The sequence below is a fragment of the Mesocricetus auratus genome, unplaced genomic scaffold (genome assembly GCF_017639785.1).
Source record: "Mesocricetus auratus isolate SY011 unplaced genomic scaffold, BCM_Maur_2.0 Super-Scaffold_100003, whole genome shotgun sequence".
Classification (NCBI taxonomy): Eukaryota; Metazoa; Chordata; class Mammalia; order Rodentia; family Cricetidae; genus Mesocricetus; species Mesocricetus auratus.
Genome location: NW_024429188.1, coordinates 79,963,270 through 79,981,275, shown reverse-complemented (window position 1 = coordinate 79,981,275; position 18,006 = coordinate 79,963,270). Strand labels below are relative to the sequence as shown.

At 38.8% G+C, this 18,006-nt stretch overlaps 1 protein-coding gene across 7 annotated transcripts in view; it reads right to left on the bottom strand.

Annotated features, from left to right (window-relative positions):
- Pak3 (p21 (RAC1) activated kinase 3) overlaps positions 1-18,006 on the bottom strand; it is a 258,495-nt gene that overhangs the window by 210,281 nt on the left and 30,208 nt on the right. The window contains exon 1 of one of the 7 annotated variants that reach the window (XM_040744497.1): positions 11,787-11,804. The exons of the other annotated variants lie outside the window; for them this stretch is intronic. The gene's annotated coding sequence lies outside the window, so the exon portion shown is untranslated. Of the gene's footprint in view, positions 1-11,786; positions 11,805-18,006 lie in introns of those variants that run through there. 7 annotated transcript variants of the gene reach the window in all.

Genomic DNA, 18,006 nt, shown 5'->3' with positions numbered 1-18,006 from the left:
TGATAGTTTATTTTGATTTCCTCCCTCTTTTGGACTGTAAGTTGTTTATATGTGGACATGTAGTTCTCATGTCTGATGGGTGTGTAGAGGGAGAGGCCTACTCTTCTTCAAGCACATTGGCAAGCACACAGTAGGTGCTCAATAAATGGCTGGTGGAATGCCTCTCAAATCCATACTTTTTTCTGATCTGATTATCTCAACAATAACAATCATGCGTTAGTAAAAACATAAAATTTCAGTTAAATAAAAGAAATTTCACTTTTACAACTGGCTTCCAAACTGATAACAAGAAATTGAATACTGAGTAGGAAGATTGGTGATGCTTTTGTGTGTTTTTCTCAATTTCTTTGATTTGTCATGCAAATTTGTCACATTGCTGATTAACTGATGATAATTAGAGTAACTAATATCAGTTGAGTGCTAACAATGTACTATCATTGTGATAAACATTTTATTTGATTAAGATATTTAGTTCCTATGATAGTACTTTGAAGTTGACACTTCTAAAATTCTGATCTTAAAGACCAGAAAACTGAAAAAAGGGAAGGAGGTATCAAGTTCTGGCCATGGTCACACAATTAACATCAGACAAATTTCAGGGTGCATATTATTAACCCTGATATCAATGAAATATGGAAAATTGATGATGATGAATAAAAATAAAGCTAGTGTTATTAGTCTTAATTATTCATCAGAAGCTATGCTGATTACCACAACTATCTCTCTTAGAATAACCCCAAGACATATATTATGACCATTTTCAGTCCTAAACTACCTGTATTGTATTCATCTATTCACAGCCCCACTTAGCATCTGCCTTGACTTCATGGGACACATACTTTGATTCTCTTTCTGCATAGTAGTCCAACAAAGAAGCTGAAAAAGCTGTCAATAACCTCTTAGTGCTACTTGAACTTTCCACTCCTTGAAGAGTAGGCTTCCGGAACATTTGAGAATTTCAGTCCTCATCCTATTGTCCCATCTGAGAATATACTTCTCACTTGCTTGCTTCCCCAATTCTCTCTCTCTCTCTCTCTGTCTCCCTCTCTCTGTGTACAGTTCATACACTACAATTACTTCCAGCTTTGTGGCACTGACTTTCTTTCCATTCAGCTAGAATATAGCTCAAGAAAGTAGCTGAGTCCTGTACTCTTTGAAATGCCCCCAGTCAATAGTTTGCATGCAATTATTGTGTTGATTTAGTCATAATGCTACAGTTGTACAAATGTTCTTTTTTCAAGGCACTCGCATATTATTTCACCTTAGCCTCATGGCAGACCTGAGAATTTAGAGAAATAGATCTGATTTTACTCTTGTTGATAATTAAAGGAATAGGGATCCAGGGAGGTTCAATAAGTTATCTAAAGTCACATATCCGAGAAGTGAAGACTATCTCCTGGGACATCACCCGTAGAGTCTTTATACTAGACCACACTGATTCTACAGAAAGATGCTGCTGGTTCAAGAAATGCTAATAGCCTTCCTATAAATACCTTGTCTTGATTGGACTACTGGAGCAAAGGAAATAAATAATGCCAATAGTCAATATCCTCAGTGAAGAAGGGGAAGGAGGTAAACTCAGGTGAGAAGTACCTGGGGCTTATCAGCTGAAAGGTGATGACTCTGTTATAGTCTGTGTGGAGAGTACTTGTGACTGAATATTGTCTTCTACACATGGAAACTATTTCAACCTTCAGTAGAAAGGAGACAGCCTGGGAGACTATGGTGAATGTAAAAGAACACTAAGATGCTAGAAACCTGGGTTTAAGATCCAATTCTGCTACAAACTATGGGTCTGACTATGAAGAAGGCTCCTAACCTGTCTGATGCTGTACTTCCACTTTAGAAGACTCAAAATCACAATGCCACTTATAGCTTGGATGTTTCATAAGTTTAGGATTCATATATCTATGATGATAACTTTATGATCCACTGGATCATACTTGAACTATAGACAGATTTTCTTTGGTGTTGTGGAAAATATTTTCAAATTCTTAATAAACATGGGAAGGTGAAATGACTTTTACACCAATATCCAGATGTCAAAGTGCTCTACAAAAAATAACATCTTCTTTTAAAAATGGGAGTATTTAACCTATGGATGATACTACATGCCAGTAATCCCAGCACTTGGAGGCTGAAGCAGAAGATGAGAAATTCAAGACTAGCCTATACTATTATTGATAATTTTCTCAAAGTGGGGGGTTACCAAATAGAAAGACTTCAAATAATCTTTGATTTTTAATCTTCCTAGAGAAAAGTGGACATATAAGGTTTACTCATCTGTTTACTGCTTTAAAAATTACAGTTAGTTAGTATAATAAATACCATGGGGAAAATAAAAAAAACAGGTAGGAAGTCAGTAGTTAAGGCCAACAGTTATATAGATGGCGTACAGAGGGGCTTCAATGATCAAATGACCATATTTTCATGGGTTCCCTGTGAGTTAAAAAGTCATATTGCTTGCTCCTTTTATATGAACTTCATATATGAAACGTTAATGACATAATATCTTCCACATATGAAATGCACACTGCAAAGATAAAGGATGTATGCTGATGTGGATCAAACAGATCCTTAAGGCTGAGTAAATGACTCAGTTGGTAAAAGACTTGTAGCACAAGCATGAAGAACTGAGCTCAAATCCCCAGCGCCTATGCAAGAAGCTGGCTGTCGTGTAGACCTGTAATAGTAGTGCTAAGGAGGTGAAGACAAGAGGATTCCTAAGACCGGTCAGCTGGGCTTGCCAAATCAGTAAACTCCAGTTTCAGTGAGAGAGCATGCCTCAAAAAAATTGTGGGGAACGTTAGAGGAAGATATCCAACATCAAACTCTGGCTTCCACATGTGTTCATGCACACCTGCTCATATATGCATGAACATGTATACACGTATACCACCATGTGATTAAGCAACAGAATTTCATCTAGTCATTTGATTTCACAAAGGTGGAGGTTAAGATAGAAAAAATAAATATCAATGCCTGGAAGAAAGATAGGAGAAGAAAAGAGTGTGCACAAGAGCTGTTTGGACTAATGAAGAACAACTGAACAGTCCCAATAAAGCCAGATGCATTTCCTATGCAATGGGGTCAATATAATTAGCCTGATACTCATAGCCAAACCTCTAACTTGCCCTTACATGTTAGGCCAGGTCCATTACACGGTGTTAAAACTCGATACTAATTAAACACTAGCCAACTCTGTTGACCCAAGAACAACACAGCAAAGATAGGGAGGGAAGAGAAATGAATCATATTGTATTCTCTTACTAGTTATTTCTAGTCTAGTTTAGGACTTGACAGATTTTTTTTCCTCTGGATGTCAGTTCATCCAAATGAGACATAAATTGTTCAAACACTTTTGGCCATGATGTACAGTACAGCAGAATATTCCTTTATGAAAGATGTATAATACACACATGTATATGCGTATGTGTCTATATATACACATAAACTATGCATTAATGAATTATGTGTAATGAACATGTACATGAAATAAGTATTTCATGAAAAATTCATATTTCCTGTGTACAGTGTACACTCATTTCCTTCCACTTTTGTTGGTTGTTTTAGTGTTCCTTATTACTCATGAAATGGATTTCTTGGTGAGTAAGAATTCCAAATGAAAATGCTGTTACTGGCCAATATTTGCCAAATCTGCCCCACATCTCAACCTATTGAGGTCTGTATGAAATACATCTTGTTGAAAAGGGCATGCTGCCAGCTTACAATCCCATGGCCAGAGAGTCTGGGAAACAGAAACTTCATTCAGTGGCTGATGGAAGAAGAGGCACACTACGATGGCTAAGCACTGAGCTGAACTCAAGAAAGCCAGTAACAGAGAGGGAGGACTGATGATCAAAGAGATTAAGACTGGGCTGGTTTAACCCCCAGAAACAGCTGACCTGACAAAGGCTAACTCTTGAATCCTAGGCATCAGCCTGGGAATCCAGCATGGGACTGATCAAGACCCCCTGAATGTGGGTGTCAGTGAGGAGGCCTAGGTAATCTATTGAGCCTTGGGTAGTAGATCAGTATTTATCCCTGGCATACAAATGGACTTTTGGTGCCCATCCAACAATGGGAGTTGCATCTCAGCCTGGACTCTTGAGGGAGGGTCTAGGCCCTTCTCTGGATGAAATGACAGACTATGGACACCCCCATGGAGGGCCTCACCCTCCCTGGGGAAATGAGGGGATAATGGGGGGTTGGGGGAGGGCACGGGAGGAGGGGAGGGAAACGGAGAGGGACCTGGAACTGACTTGTGAAGCAACCTTGTTTCTAATATAAATTTAAACTTAAAAATAAATAATAAAAAAAAGAAAAGGGCATGCTGCAATGGAACCCAGAGACTCATGCCCGGAAGGCAATCAATCTACCACTGACTTGATTGATTCTCCATTTCTAACACATGATCTTGTACTCCTTTCCAAAACTATGGAACCAACCAAAATTTCTTCACATACAACCATTTGTGAATCTACACACACACAAACACAAACACAAACACACACACACACACACACACACACACACACACACACACATTTTTAAAACCAAGGACCAGCTGTAAACTTCCATAAAGTTCTCAGAAACAGAGGCAAATGACATCAGTAGCTAGTTTTGCCAGCATAAGAGCTTTCCATTCATTATCCAACTGGTCTTCATGAAAACCCATTTCATAGATGAGAAAACTGAGTCTTAGAGTACTTCAGTTATTTGCTGGACAGACAAGAAAGATCAGACAGGGGAAGGACAGTGATTTTTCCCCATGATTGGGTTATGAATCTACTGCTTTTTTCCATACTACCTCCTCTCATATCTCTCACAGGAACATATTTAGAGGCCTTGGATCTTCCTAGAGTGGTCTATACTATTCTGGATTCACATTCATATTGCAAAATCATCCAAGGTAAAGATCAGTTATAAAACAACAATGCTTATCTATGCCATTCATTGAGCATTTTTGTTTCTCTGGAATATGTGGGCCTATAACTATACCTTTCAGTTATACTGTAAATGTGGAGGAACAGAGAAAAACAGGCTCAATGAGCAGAAACAGTTTACCCCAGTCTCCACAGTAAGTTTAAGCCCGGTTGCCACACAGTGACTTCTTTCTGCACTTGGGTGGTCTTTCTTAAGAGCTCCTACCTTCTCCTTATTCTAAACCTAGCTCCCTTTAAGGCAGAAGAGATGGCTTGCTTTCTGCCTTCCTCCACAAAAAAATTATTTTACTCCACAAATTTCAGAAATGCATGAGTTCTTCTTCTACACTGCCTGAGGGACAGGTTGCCCCGACCTCAAGGAGGCTGTGCCGAGGACTGGCAGCATTTCTATTTCTGCCCTGCAATTTGTAAAGAAAAAACTCTGAACTATGCTTTAAAGAAAGAAATTATAGATTTCTTGATAATGGGAAAAGGCTCTGTCTCTCCCACAGAGGCAAAATGCCACCAGTCACTAGCAAAGCAACCCATGGAAATCTCCGCGGAACAAAATGCTTCGAGCCCACAGCTGAACTATGTGGTGTATTGGATGGCAGAATGGAGTTGGAGGGATATAACTGGACCCCATTTAGTCTCATCCACTGAGGCCCCCCATCCATTGAGAATATCTCCTTTTTTCCCACAGAGAGGGGGTATTTTTTTAAAGTGTGTATGTGATTATGTCACAGATCACTAGTTATTTATTAAACACTGTATTCATTCTAACATTTTTCTTCATCCCTTCACCTTCACTATGTAGGTCTTTTCCTTTTTCCCCTTAAGAGTTCTTCAGGCAAACCTGCCATCCACCTACCAGCACACACACACACACACACACACACACACACACACACACACACACTAAAAGTAAAAAGAGTTCTTTCTCTTAGCCACAGCATTCCTATCTATAAAGTGAATAAGCTGAGTCAGAATATCTGCTGTTAGGACCATTCACTTCTGTTCAAATACACAGATAAAGACCCAAGCATTGGTCATGAAATAGCATTTCAGGTACAGTTCATTAACAGTAAGCTAATTTCAAAGTGCGTGTGTATGTGTGTGCATGAGTGCATATGTGCATCTCTCTCTCTCTCTCTGTCTGTCTGTGTGTGTATGTATCTGTGTGTGTGTATCTGTGTGTGTGTATGTGTGTGTGTGTGTTGGGTGTGCGTGTCTGTGTGTATCAGAGTGTGGGGTGGGTAAAGATAGAGTCTCTAGCCAGTGTTTGTCTCCAAATCCAAGTGTAACCAAGGATGATCTTGAACTTTTAATTCTCTTGCTTCAGCCTGGTATTACAGGTTTACACTACCAAGTCCAGTGGGTGGAACCCAATGGCTTATGTATGCATGATATGCAAGCACTATTCTAACTGAGTTACATCGCTATCCCCAAACAGTTGGGTTTTGTTGTTGAGGGGAGATGAGTTGTTGGATAATAGTGAAATTATTTTTGCCCAGGAGCAATCTGCCATCTTCACAAAGACCTTCACTGCCTTTTCCCATCATCGGTGCAATTTTCATTCTCTTTATTGGCAGGCAGGGCCATAAATCCCGTCTAGACAGTTACCTCGTCTCTGTGTGTCAATTTCTCTCTCCATGTGAAGGTGGCAAGTGCAATCCAGCCTTGTAATAACCCAGGTTTCAACCCCATAGAGTTCAAGCTAGTGCCATTCTCACCTCAGTAGAAGCATTCCATTTGACATCAAGAAAATCTGAAGTGGTGTTAAATTTGCTGTGTGGCTGCAACTCCCTTTCTATTTGACAAGACTGGCTCAAGATTTGATGCTTTTATAGATTTTGAAATCATGAATGTACAGATTACCTCAGGTTCTTAATCTGTATTGTCAATCACCCAAGTGGCTCTTTCCAAGTGGCGTTGCTAACGAGATCGGTGTTTGCTGTTGCTTGCCTACATAGCACATGCCCCTGTTTCATCTGATTCCCACTGCTCGGTTCAAGAGAATGAGATGGATGTGGAGGGTTGGGAATGCTTCCAGAATTTTTTTTTAAAAAAAGAAGAAGAAATGAAAGGAAATGAAATATAGTCTCTTTCTTCTGCAATGCTTCAGAATGAATCATGTTAACCTGCCTGTGTCTGAATTCAAGTCTCCTGAGACTGAATGTGCTCACAGTCAAATAATAATGATTTTAGGAGATATCACATAAGGTCACTATGGACACGAAGTGAGTAAGGAGCCTAGAGCAATTCTCAGTACGTGCAAATATCTCAATAACTCTTGATTATGCTGATTATGGTTCTTCCTGGTGAAACTGGTCTTTGGCTTTCTGTGTCAAATGACTATATTCTGGTTATCTCTTTTTAGCAAGTGATCTTTCGCACAGTAGACACAGGGCTGAGATTTTGCGCATCTTAGAGCCCCTAGTGGGGAAGGAATTGCTCGAAACTGTCTGTTTTCCTGTTTATGTACTTACTCAGTAAATATTTATTGGCTACCTATTGCATGCCATAGTTACCACATGAGATGATAAGAACATAATGGTGGTCAAAGGCCTTCATTAATACAGCCAGCACTCTAGAAGTGGGGGCAGGATGAGAAGAAGACATATAGTCAAGAAATATAATAAACCAGACATGGATGAACTTGGTGACATTAAGAGATAGAACATATGGCTAGGGTTAGAGAATGTAGTGAGAGGGACAGTAAAATGAGATGAATCCACAGAGAAATGCAGGGAACTTTCTAGCTTTGTAAGTATGCCATTATCCTAAGACTACTGTGACATGAAGATGCTCCCTCCTCCAATTAAAACCAGCAGTGTTAAGGTAGCATCATATAGTCAGTGTTAAATTACATTTAAGTCCTGCCTTAGGGTATTCATCCAAATGATGGCAGACACTAGTCTGGACCAATGCATTTCTTGTCACTGGAATACATGTATCATCAAAGCATTTTGCACCCCATTCTTTTACCTCCTCCCCAGAAGGAGTTAACTGGGGATAAAGAGACTGTAGATGGGAGGGAAAGAACTTCATTCTGGTAGAGCAATGGTCAATAGAAAAAGAGGTGACTCAGGACTGAGACAGGACCATGATGTGTTTCTATGAGTATGTGTATTTCCATGGGCTTTCCCAAGTCTGTCCAAGGTGATACACATAGGACACTTTTATGTAGGAACAGAATTTCTTCTGCAGTTCTCAGACTTAGAACCAAGAAATTCAGAATGTCTGTATCCATCTGCACAATATTATGTAAGTTGGTATGTGTCTGTGATATAAATGGCACAACCATAGCTATGGTGTGCTGATCTATTGCAAGCTGAAAACAAGAGTGGAAATGATCAGAAGAAGGCCATTGCACTGGCCCAAGAAAAAGATGGCAGTGGCTCATACTCAGTTATAGCCAAGGAAGTGGCGAGAAGTGGCCAAAATAGGGATCTGTTTTGAAGTTAAGTCAACAGGATTGCCTGGGATCTAGGAGGTGACATCAAAAGGAATAAAAGAAACTGAAGAGAACAACTCGGAGTTTAAACCAAGAAAGCAGGTGAGCAGAATGCATTTGTAGAAAATCCTTCACAAGTCCTGATATGAGAAAGGAATGACGTAAGCTGTCCATGTGAGTAGGCAGCTAAGCAATCTCCGGGTCATCAGCGCCTTCTTAAGAAAGCTACTGCTCACTGGGGAGCTCAAAGTTATCCAGAAAGCCTCGGAGAAATTAGTAATCCTTGATATTTAGATAATTGCCTTTGCCTCAGAAGGCTTCTTCCTGTTACCAAGTGAGTAATAATGATTTAACCTTGTTCCTACATGTTTCTCCGGGTTTCTTATCTATAGCATCCTGCTATCTTTCTGTCTTTCAGTTTCTCACCATTTCAGAATCCCAAAGTCCTCCTCCATAGGGAATGTTCCTTCATTCAAGGACAAGGATGTTTCATGGACCAGTTCCAAGCAGCCCAGAACTCCATGACTTCACCAAATCCCTCTCCTCCATAAAAGAAAAAAAAGTACTTGGGTAAAGAAGCAGAGCCAAGTAAGCTGAGAAAATGAGCCAACTGCTGAGAAATTAAAGAAAGTAATGCTGACAAAGGGGGAAAAGGAATTAATCAGGAACTCTTAAGGTCATTGTGATCTCTTTGATTGCATTAGCATGTAGTAGCAGAAGTCTACAGATTGATTAATACTTCAACAGAAAAGAACAAATGGAGGCTAGCAGTGTGGTGGTCGAGAGCTGCATCTTCCTTAGCAAGAAGCCATGCTGGCAGGTGACAGTCCCTCCTTTCTCCTGGGCCAGACACATTTCCTACAACTCACTACTTCATGAGATGCATATCATGTGGGCAAGACCCTTAGCACCTTTAACAAATTTAAATCTGCCTCCTGTGCATGGTACACCTGAGTCACTTTAGATCATGAATTTCACCACCTCCATGTATCCTATTTCAGATGTCTTGGGACAAGCTTCAGAGGAGAGATCGCCTCTGGCAATCTGCAAGAGTGTTTGGAGCCTGTCCTTGCCCCATGTGCCCTGGCTGTGACTCACACTTCCTGTAACTCCTTACGTCTTCCTATTCTCCTGCCTGTATTGCCAGAGGAGGAAAGCAATTACCCTTTCCAGTGATGCCTTATGGACTTTACCTCTGTGTGTCAAAGATACCATGCTGTGGTACACTTGTTTCATTCCTGCTAGCCAGAGAGAGAAACAGAGACATAGAAACAGTAAGACAGATTGCGTCAGAGACACATACTCAGAGACACACAGAGAGGACTGTCCAGATAGGACTGTCGCTTGCAGACAAACAGAGGAAAAGAAATACCAATGAAAGCAAGATCCCAGTGTCTACAGTTCCACCTATGTACCAGTGAATAACATAAGTGCTTTATAAGTGTTGTGTCAAGTGAGGTCACCATTTCACAGCTTAAAGAAACAGAGCTCTGAGAGATTTAGGTACTTGATCAAGATCACAAACTTAGAAATAATCAAAACCAGTTTTTAAACCCAAATATATTCAACTTCAGTGCAACTGCCGACAACTAGCTGTGTATACCTCATAAAACAGCAAGCATCCTTCTAATTCCAATAACTCTCTTCCCTATAGATAGAGACACTCCATCTATCTCTAAAAACGCTGAGATGCCTTTGTATTCATGTACCTTATTCAATCACCTTACACACCACAAACCTATTTTGGATCCCAACCAGTTTACTCTTGATTTGCCTCTTTCTTCCAGCACCAGACCAGCTTCTCGTCTCCCAACTTCAGCACCATCCCTAACTCCTCTCTGTCTAACCACCAAGGTTGGGGGGGGATTTCCTCTTTATAGTGTCTCTTAAATTTACTGTTTTCACCATTTCAAACTTTTCTAACATCCTTTGCTTTAAACACTACACAAATTAACTGTCCAACAGTTGCAATGGGTCAGACATCCCAGGTTACACTTCTCATCAGAAGCTTTAATAGTAAGTATAAAAGTGTTGTCTAAGCAAACAAAGCATGTACTCACTCCTAAGGGGATATTAGATGGAAAGCAAAGGATAACCAGGCTACAAGCATCAACCCCAGAGGAGCTAGGTAACAAAGAGGACTTTAAGAGGAACACATGGACCTCCCTGGGAAGAGGAAGTAGATGGAATGTCCTGGGTAAACTGGAGGTGGGGCAGTAGACAGAAGGGGATGTGGGATGGGAGCATGAGGGATCAGGATGATTGAGCTGCAGGTGGGACTGAGTGCGAGAGTGATGGAGAAGATATCTTGATAGAGGGTGTCATTGTGAGGTGCCAGGAAGGCTCCCTGAACCCACAAGGATGCTAAGACTCCTGGCAATAGTGGAGAGCATGCCTGAACTGGCTTTCTCTTGTAATCAGACTGATGACTGCCTTAGCTGTCATAGAGCCTTCATCCTGTACCTGATGGAAGCAGTTGCAGAGTTCCACAGCCAAGCACTAGCCTGAACTTCAGGAATCCAGTTGAAGAGAGGGTGGAGAGATTTTATGAGCAAGGAGGATCAGTCAAGATCATAATGGGGAAACCCTAAAAGACAGCAGACCTGAACTTGTGGGAGCCCATGGAATCTGGATGGACATCTAAGGGAGCTGGCATGGGACAACACAGGCCCTATGCATACGGATGACAATTGTGTAGCTTGGTCTTTTGTGTGGCCCCTAGCAGTGTGACCAGGATTTGTTCCTGATGCATAAGCTGGCTTTTTGAAACCTATTCCCTATGGTGGGATGCCTCACCCATCCTTGATGTAGTGGGAGGAGCTTGGTCCTGCCTCAGCTTCAAGTGCCATGCTTCCTTGATTCCTATGAGAGGCTTTACCCCATCTAAGTAGAGACAGAGGAGGAATAGATGAGAGGCTAGGGAGGAGGTATGGGAGAGAGCAAGGGGAGAAGAGAGAGGGGAAACTGTAGTTGGTGTGTAAAGAAATTATGAAAAAAAAGTGTTGTCAAAGACATTCCACAATCCTTCATTCGAATTCTCCAGATTTTAACATTTTTTGACTTTTCATTAAGCCTTTACCTAAACATATTGTTACATAGGCATTATACCTTCTTCTAAACCGTTTGAGAGTAAGATGAAGGTCATCTTTCTTTATCTCTACATGCTTTGTATAACATATATGAAGGTATTTTTGTTTATTGCCACATGACTAATCAGAATCAATAAAAATATTCATATGGTATTTCTGTGTAACATAAATGCATCTTCCAAATTTAACTGATTAACCCAACAATAAAAAATTAGTACAGGAGTCAAGCATGGATCAATCCTAGAGTTGACTTTGAATGCCACTTTAGTCCTCTTTTAAAAGTGGAAGTGTTAAACGGGTGGTGGTGGTATATACCTTTAATCTCAGTACTCTGGATGCAGAGACAGGCAGATCTCTGTGAGCTGGAGAGCAGCCTGATCTACAAGAGGTAGTTCCAGGACAGCGTCCAAAGCCATAGAGAAACCCTGTCTCGAAAAAAAAAAGTAGAAGTGTTCTCAGTTTTTCTTATCTTTCAAAGACTACACTATCCTCTGATTCCAGCTATAACTTTCAATGTCACAGTAGACAGAAAAGCAGAATATTGTCTAACTTCCCATCTTCAGAGTTACAGAATTTGAAAGAGCCTAAATTTAGTATTATTCTACTGAATCTCAAACACCTCGCAAAATTTCCATCATATCGCTGACTCAACATTCTTAAATTACTTTACATTTTACACTTAATTCTAACTATGACTACCAAAAGGCAATTACTTTTGCATAATCACCCCCAGTCTGAGTATAAATGGGCCCTACCAAAATTATGAGAAACAAATTTAATTAATATTACATTATATGAAAAAATAGCCATTTCAGAATTGTAGAAATCAAGCATTTGAGTCTATCTTCTGGGCATGGATGTGATATTTAGTTTTAAATAAAGAAAATTTGGGACAAGGGATGAGGTAGTACATAATCAAGCAATCTCAGTATAGTGAATTTCTAGTACCAGGCATGACTTTACTACTGTTGAACACGATTTAAGTCCCATTAGACATTTACTACCAAGATATGTGTCCAATTATTGCACTTTTAGGGATATCTTGCCTTTCTGGTCATTGTTGCTCATGGGCCTCACAGCTGGGTAGGACTTAACAGTTCCTTCCCTTCCTTAGTAGCTTGCACAGCACCTTCTGTTTCTATAAAAAGCCAGACTTCAGGAAGGAGTCTTTCAGTTCAGATCCAGCTCAATTCTTATAAGTCCTGTGGCCAAAGTATGAGGTATCTTAAGCAATAAGAACTCACCTTCAACCCCTAGGAGGCGTCCAAGGGGAACAACAGTAGCTTAATATTATTTTGGGAGTCTCTTGGACTACACTACCTAACAACTCAAAAGGAAGTTATATTGAGGTACACCATTAAACTTACTGGCCCATGGAAATAATGGATCATTGCTTTGAAATGAGTTTGTTATTAGAAGGCATAATAATGGCAATGACACAAAGGATGCATCACCAGTATCTAAATCAAATGACTTGTGTCAGGAAGGAAAATATACAACAGGTATTCCTACTATCAAAATTCAACCATCACTTTACATGGCTGTTGGAATTTTAATGGTGCTTATTTTATATATAAATTCAATGTAAATTTGTCTTGATTTTATAAATGTTAATGTCATCTTGAATTTATCCTGCTTTCCTATTTGTACACAGAGGTCAAGAACATAATGAAATAATATATGAAGAGTGAAAAAATTAATGTCATAATTAAATAATGTATGAGCCCTTAAAAATGTTAATGAACAATCTAGCCACATTGACAAAGACAGAAAAGATACAAATTACCAATATCTGAATGAAAATATCAGTGCAGGCCCTGTAAACAATATAAGAGCAATAAGAAAGTGTTACTAATGACCCCACAATTACCATTTTTACAATACAGAAGAGATAGACATTCCATGAAATGCAGCAACTACTATCATTCAGCAAATATGGACTAGATCATTTAAATAGACCCATACCTTTTAAGGAATGGAATTTTTATTTTACATTTCCCTTCCAAGATTTTCAAGGCTATAAGTTGTCATTTGTTTGTTTGTTTTGAGATTTGGTCTTGCTACACAGTCCAGAGTGGGCCTCTTGTCTAACCCTCAAGTACTGGAATTACAGATATGTGCCACCACCCTAGTCTGCCTGGGGTTTTCCATGAATTGTATCAAGAAGTTTGAAGAATAATCTATGCTAATTTACTAAAACATTTTTCAAATGTGATTGGGAAAACACTTTCTACCATCCTTATGAAGCTATTATCACACCAAAATCAAGTAATGATGATAAAAACATAGAAGAAAGGAAGAAGGAAAGAAAGAAAGGAAAGAAGGGAAGAAGAAAATAAATTACAAAGCAATATCCTGCCAGGTGGTGATGGCACACACCTTTAATCCCAGCACTCGGGAGGCAGAGGCAGACAGATCTCAGTGAGTTCGAGACCAGCCTGGTCTACAGAGTAAGTTCCAGGACAGGGTCCAAAACAATACAGAGAAACCTTGTCTCAGAAAAAAAAGAATTGTATACCATAACCAACTCAGATTTATTCCATGGACAAAAAGCTAGCTCAGTATGTCAAAAACAGTTTTTACAACCCACAATGTGAAAAGGTATAATTTTTAAAATAACTTATCAAGTTGTGTAAGAAAACAGTTTAAATAATTATTCATGATAAGACAAACAAAAAATGTTTTCCTGTAAGGAAGGTAGGAATAAGAGGGCTTCCCTGAATTAAATAAAAAATGAACTAGCAAAAAATGTGTAGCCCTCAACTACAACAAGAAAATTAGTTGGCACATTGAACTTAACAGAAAATAAAGCGGTATTATATATCGTGACCACTTGGGATTTATTTAAGGAAATCTAAGTTGGTTTAACATGTGAAAATGTATTAATATAATATTACATTCCAGTAGGATGGCGACAAAACCATGTGGTTATTTCAATTGGCCAAAAATAAAAACACAAACAAAAAATCTGATACTATACCAGTGATTTATGAGAAAACATTCATTGAGTTTAGACATAATGGGATTTCCTTGGTATTGCTGTACTGGTTAGGTTTGGTCAACTTGATACAAATTAGAGTCATCTGGGAAGAGGAAACCTTAATTGAGAGATGATCCCATCAGACTGGAATGTTAGCATGAGTATGGAGGCAGAGAGCCAGCTAACTGTGGGAAGTGTCACCCCTGGGAAGATGGTCCTGAGTTGTATAAAACCCTAGTTGAGTGAGCCACAGATAGCTAGCCAGTAAACGGCATTCCTGTGTAGTTCCTGTCTTGGCTCCTGCCCTGATTTCCCTCAATGGTGGACTGTGATCAAGAAGGGAAGTCAAATAAACTGATCATGCAACAGAGAACTAACTGAGACAATTGTCAAAAAATCCAAATGGTCAACATAGGTTGAAATGCCCCAAGTGAAAAAGCACATTCAAATACACCTAGCCTAGCAAACGTTATAGGTAGATGACACACAGAACTGCAGAAGATATGTTGCTTCTGCTGTGGCTTCATGGCTGACTGGAATCTCTGACTCACTTCAGTAGTGCTGCTCAGCATCATGAGAAATTATTACACTGTGTTTTTCAGCTCAAGGAAAGGTGAAAACTCAAAATAGAAAGTACATTTTGTACTGAATGTTTATTACTCTTGTACAGTCATAATGCCAACTGTAAGACATAGTTAAAAACCATTTGTACTTAATAGCCCAAGACTGAAAGCTTTCCTACCTTGGCTAATTCTATTCAACATTGTATTGAAAATGCTATCCATGGCAATTAAACAAGATAATGAAGTATAAGTGAAGAAAAAAATAAAACTAAAGATTAATTCCATTTATAGTAGACAAAAGTAGTAAGACCATCAGGGATAAATGTAACCCTAAGTGCCAAACATATCATTAGAACAGGGGGCCATGGGGGAGAAGGGTAGTCTTCCAAGGAAGGAGAAAGAGAACACAGTGTTATAAGGAATAAAGGAGAAATTAGAGCAGGAAGGTTAAATGGGGAGAGGGATCAGCATGGAGGATAAAAGAAGGAACATGGGGAGGGACAACTAACACTAAAGTTCTTTAGAAAAGTTATATGGAAACTTACTACTATAGAAGCTTCCTAAAATGTATACACATAAAAAAAAGAAGTTTAAATGGAGCTACCATATAATAGGGGAGGCAATAGTTCAACTAGATATCATAGACCATAAACTCCCCCAAATACCACAGGCAATTACAAATACTTTACCTCCCCATACTTATTGAGTTATTGCTCAACTAGAAGCTTCTTGCCTACTGACTAGCATTCATAGTACTGCAAGACACTATACAGAATACTGCAGGACAAAAGTAGTCATCAATCTCATCCAGCTAAGAATCTTGTGAGCTATAATAGAGACCTGACAGCAAGATGTGCCCACTGGACAATAGAGGCAGAAATTTTATAAGAGTAACCAACCACTTTTTAAATTCAATTTAAGTCCCTTTCATGAAATGAAACCCATAGCTGACCCTGCTACAAGGGCCAAAAATCTTACATTAGATAGGTCATGAACACTTAAAGGAAACCTACTATTAATCTGCTAAATTAACATAACATTATAAAATGGCAACTAATCAGATATTGCTGTACCCATAGACAATTGCATTACTCAACAGAGATTTTTCTTGTAGTAGATGGTGTATAGCACAGAGACCCAGAATCAGACAATATACAGAGTACTCAGCCCTAAATGGGATATCTTTATCATTCTCCACTTCTCAAGGCTCTGGAATCTAAATGAAAAGGAGGTAGAATGGTTTTTAAGTGCCAGAAGCAGTGAATGACTTCAAGGAAATGGTATTTTCCAGATACAAGAGGACTAACACACATAAAAACTTAGAGACTGTGAGAGCATGCACATGACCTGCACAAGTTCAGGCCAGACAAAATCCCAGCATGGAGAAGGGGAAGTGAACATAATGACCTATCCCTATTTGCAATATGTGGCTGCTGGAGAGGGGAATCAGTTTTCTTCAATGCAGTATGTTTATCAAACACACTCCAGAGTGGGGCTCAAGCACAAAAGTAGTTAGCCAAGACAAATTAGACTTCATGTTTTTTTAAATGCTTTTGTGTTTTATTTGTTTTGTTTTTAAGATACTGTTATAATATAAGGTTAGGTGGCTAGGGAGAGGGAGGATCAAGAAGGTGCTGGTAGAAAGGAAAGAATATGATCAAAATATGTTGCATGCAAATATTACCTAATTTTGAAATGTCCTTAGATTATAACACTCAAGATACTCCAGTATTGGTTTTAAAAGTGCACACAGAAAAATAGGATTGAATTAAAATTGAAAAGGATCATTTGACCTTTGACAATTTTGTTAAGAGTAAAAATTGTCTTTTGCAAACATATTCTGGGACAAATACACATCCAAATGAAATTGAATTAAATGAAACTCCTACTTCACATCACATAAAACTAATGAAAAAATTATATGATGTAAATATAAAATATATAAATATAAAATTCTTAGAGGAAAATAGGTATGACTGTATGTGACATTGGATTAATGAATAGTTCCTTAGAGTGACACTAAAAGCATGAGGAAGTAATGAAAATAATAGATAAATTACAAGATATTAATAAAACAAACTTGTATTACAGGAAACCATCAAGAAAATTAAAAGCCCACAGAAAGGGAGAAATAGTTTCAAATTGTGCCTGGAATATACATTAAAAAATTTCTTAAAGCACAGCTAAAGGAAAACATGATCTAACAAATGAAAACAGCCCAAATAAATGGATAGGCAAAATGCAAATGTACGTTTAATGACATAGTGCTCATCAACAAAAAAGAAATGAAATACTGATATAGTCTTCAGCATGGATATACTTTTAAAAAACATGTGGTTGGAGAGATTGCTCATTGCTTAAAAGCACACATTGTTCCTACAGAGGTCGTGAGTTATTCCCAGGACAAACATGGTGGCTCACAAAGCATCTTCAGGGATCAAGGATGCACATCATACACATACATGCATGCAGGCAAAGTACACCTAAAACAAATAATTTTTAAAATTTATCTATTGTGTGTACAATGCTCTGCATATATGCCTGCAGTGCAGAAGAAAGCACCAGATCTCATTATAGATGGTTGTGAGCCATCGTGTGGTTGCTGGGAATTGAAGTCAAGACCTCTGGAAAGCAGCCAGTGCTCTTAACTGCTGAGACATCTCTTCAGTCCCAAACAAATAATTTATTTTATAAAGTGAAAAAAACAAAACAATTTTGTTAACACAAAGGAGGCTATAGTTAATTGTACACTACACAGTTACATTTGTATAAAATGACCAAAATAGGAAATTCTGTGGAGGCAGAATGGAACTGGAGGATATTGAAAATTGGACGGTGATGCCTAAGGGCTGCTGTTTCTTTTGACCATAATGAAAAGGTTCTAAAGTTGATTGTGGTGAAGAATACAAAATTCTGTCAATATACCAAAAGTGAAGGAATTTTAAATAAATTATATGAAACATGGATTGTTGCTAATAGAAGAATAAAACCA